The sequence below is a fragment of the Macaca fascicularis genome, chromosome 15 (assembly GCF_037993035.2).
Source record: "Macaca fascicularis isolate 582-1 chromosome 15, T2T-MFA8v1.1".
Classification (NCBI taxonomy): domain Eukaryota; kingdom Metazoa; phylum Chordata; class Mammalia; order Primates; family Cercopithecidae; genus Macaca; species Macaca fascicularis.
In genome coordinates, this window is record NC_088389.1 from 18640493 (window position 1) to 18644232 (window position 3740).

At 51.7% G+C, this 3740-nt stretch overlaps 1 pseudogene; it reads right to left on the bottom strand.

Annotated features, from left to right (window-relative positions):
- Nucleotides 1–2275: 2275 nt before the first annotated feature.
- On the bottom strand, nt 2276–3423 carry LOC102138552 (biogenesis of lysosome-related organelles complex 1 subunit 4-like; annotated as a pseudogene).
- Between the last annotated feature and the right edge of the window lie 317 nt (nt 3424–3740).

Sequence of the window (3740 nt, forward strand, 5' to 3'; positions counted from 1 at the left end):
GCTGGGCATGGTTGTGCGCACCTGTTGTCTCAGCTACTTGGGAGTCTGAGACAGGAGAATCACTTGAACCCTGGAAGCAGAGGTTGCAGTGAGCTGCGATTGTGCTTGCACTCCAGCCTGGGTGACAGAGCGAGACTTTGTCTCAAAAAAAAAAAAATAAAAAGGCGCATGGTTGTATCGGTTATTTATTGCTGTGTAACAAAATGACCCCAAAATCTAGTAGCTTAAAACAACAATAATTCTTTGTTACTTCTCATGATTTCTATGGCTCAGGACTGCAGACAGCAAGGGTGAATTGACTCCATGCCACAATGTCTGGGGCTCCTGCTGCAAAACTCAAAGGCTAGGGGCTGGCGTCATCTGAAGGCTGCCACTCACCCATGCTGGCCATCCATTAGGGGCCTAGGTGGGGCTGTCAGCCAAAATCCCTCACGCGTGGCCTCTCCTGGTGGCATGGGCTCCTCAACATGATGAGGCTGGGTTCCACGGACAAGCATCAAGAGAGAAAGAGAGAAGGGGGGAGAGAATGCCAGGTGGAAGCCATGTGTCCTGTTATGAGCAGCCTCAGAAATTTTGCAATATCACTTTGGCCATCAGGTATGAAGGTCTGCCCAGGTTCAAGGGCGGAGGAAGGTCAGTGGCCCACTGCGGCAAGAGCATACAGAGAAATACAATCTGCCAGTGTATTGGTCTGTTCTCATGCTGCTATAAAGAACTGCCTGAGACTGGGCAATTTACAAAGGAAAGAGGTTTAATTGACTCACAGTTCCACGTTGCTGGGGAGGCCTCAGGAAACTTACAATCATGGTGAAAGGCGAAGGAGAACCAGGCCCCTTTTTCACAGGGTGACAGGATGGAGTGAGTGAAAGCAAGGGAGATGCCAGATGCTTCTAAAACCATCAGCTCTCGTGAGAATCACTATCACAAGAACAGCATGGAGGAAACCACCCTCATGGTCCAATTACCTCCACCTAGTCCCCCACTTGACACACGGGGATTATGGGAATTAAAATTCAGATGAGATTTGGGTGAGGAAATAGCCAATTACCAGGTAAGTTGCCCCTGCGGGCAATTGGAGCATTATCCCACTAGGGAGCTCTGCGTGACAGCATGGAACACTCACGTCAGGGTTACCACGCCTGAGGGGTCAGGTAGTCAGTGTTGTCCGTCTTTGGTTGAAAGCCACACTGGAGTGTGGGCCTTAAGTCTCTGGCACTTCCAGCCTACAGGACACACAGTCACAGAGCTAGTTCCGGTTGCCAGAGAAAGCTACCAGGCAAAGAGAGACGAAAGCTGGGACCGTGTGTCAGCATGTAAGACTGGATGGACACCGTGGGGCGCTGGCAGTTTCTGTGTGGAAATCAATCACTGGCAAGAGAACAGGGCCAATGCAAATGACTTAGATTAATCTAAATGTACCACCCAGTCTCCCCTTAAGCAGGTGCTAAGTTAGGATTCTGTTGCAAAGGAAGGAGACATGATGAGTATCTCTGCTGCCACATTCATATTTATCGGGCACTCACTATAGGCCAAGGACTGTGCCACATGCTCAGACGTTGCATCAGCTGGGATGGAGTTAAACACGACAGGCGTGGGAAAACCTGTGTTGAAGATGCAGATGCTTCCTCAGCATGGGTCCCTGAATGACCTCATGGAAGACCAGTACATATTTGGGTCTATTTGTTTTTGTTTTTGTTTTGAGATGGAGTCTCACTGTGCTGCCCAGGCTGAAATGCAGTGGCATGATCTCAGCTCACTGCAACCTCCACCTCCCGGGTTCAAGCGATTCTCCTGCCTCAGCCTCCTGAGTAGCTGGAATTACAGGTGCCTGCCACCACACCCAGCTAATGTTTGTATTTTTAGTAGAGATGGGGTTTCACCATGTTGGCCAGGCTAGTCTTGAACTCCTGACTTCAAGTGATGGGCCCACCTTGGCCTCCTACAGTGCTGGGATTATAGGCGTGAGCCACCACTTCTGGCCTGGGTCTATTTCTTACCAGAGCTCAATCTACTCAAACACAAGTGCATAGTATTAAACTCATCTAAAATTGCCATCTTGCCATTTTGTAAGTCAGAAATGGTCAAATGTTAGCAATTTCAGATGATTCAACCTAAAACACAAAACCCATTCTTTCTTCTCCGAGGTAGTATTCACCCTGTGGATGGATCACAGCAGATTTAGCCACTCCCCTTTGATGAACCTCTGTGTTGTCTCCAATTTTTGTCCTTACAATTAATATGGCAATTCACATTCTTGAATATTTATCATTATGAATTTCTTTTTTTTTTGAATAATAACAAGGCTTTAATGGCTCAATTTTCTTATGATTATACAAACATATAAATCTTGAAAAGGTAACGCCGTGTAGTAAAATCCATAAAAATAACAGTTTTGCCACCGTGCAAAGTTCATTCAGTTTGATTCCCCATGTCCTCGCCAAGCAGCTTTCTGATTAGAGCTGGAAGACACAGGCTGGGCTCGGTGGCGACCCTGGAGTCCCAGCTACCGGGGAGGCTGAGGTGGAAGGATCACTTGAGTCCAGGAGTTTCCAGCCAGTCTGGGCAACATAGCAAGACCCCGTCCCTTTTTTTAAAATTGGAAGGCATAAAGTCTATACATTCTACACTGAATCATGAATATACTGCGGAGAGTGTGCAGAACGTAAACCTTGAAATCCCACACTCCAACATCATGTATGTCCATGAGCAGGATTTGCAATTCACTTCGTACTGGAGGTAAGCACCTCAGCTGGGGTCCTCTTGCCGCAGTGGTCAGGCCGTCAGAGCTGAGGCCTTTCACTACAACAAGGGAAGTAGTGTTCGGTCCGAAACAGGACGGGGGCTTCGTAGCCTGCTTGCTGTGGCCTCGAGGGAGCAGACTTGCTAAAGAGCGAGGGCACGTTCATCGTGTGCAGGAGGAACGCCCTGGGGAAGGCGCCCAGCTCGGCCTCGGCCTTGGTGACCTGCTCCTCCATCCTGGCTAGGCGGCCGCCCGCCATCCTCACGAAGGCCTCCAGCCTGTCGATCCTGCTGCAGATGTGCCGCATCTCGGCGGCCTTCGCGTGGATGCGCGGCACGCCCTGGCTGACGACTGGGGACAAGTCGCCGCGAAGCATGTCCGGCATGTCCACGAACTCGTCCACTCTGGTGAGCAGGTCCTCCAGGCTCGCGTCCAGGGCTTCGACCTCGGGCCGCGCCCCGGCCCCGGACAGCAGGCAGGCGGCGTAGCAGCGGCAGGTCGCGGCCCGGCGCACCGTCCTCCGCGCCCTCGTCCTCCGCGCCCTCGTCCTCCCACCGCCCCGAGGCGCTGCTGCGGCTCTGGGACACAGTGCCACTGTCCCTGCTCCAGGCGGCTCCCTGAGGCTTGGCCTCTTCCGTCAGCCTCTCGGGCGGCGCTCCGCTATCTGAGGAGCTACCCTCCATAGCCCGCGACCGCCAAATTTCTATGAGTGCGTCTGTCAGATCCCACACTTGGGGTTGCTGAATCGGTGCTGCGTGTTCAATATTTTGGTCCGGGTGTGGTGGCTCACACCTGAAATCGCAACACTTTGGGAGGCCAAGGTGAGAGGATCGCTTGAGCCCAGGAGTTCAGGACCAGCCTGGGCAACCTAGGGAGACCCTGTCTCTACCAAAAAAAAGAAAAACAAATTAATTAGCCAGGCATGGTAGTGCACACCTATAGTCCCAGCTCCTCAGGAGGCTGAGGTGGGAGAATCACTTGAACTCGGAGGTCAAGGCTG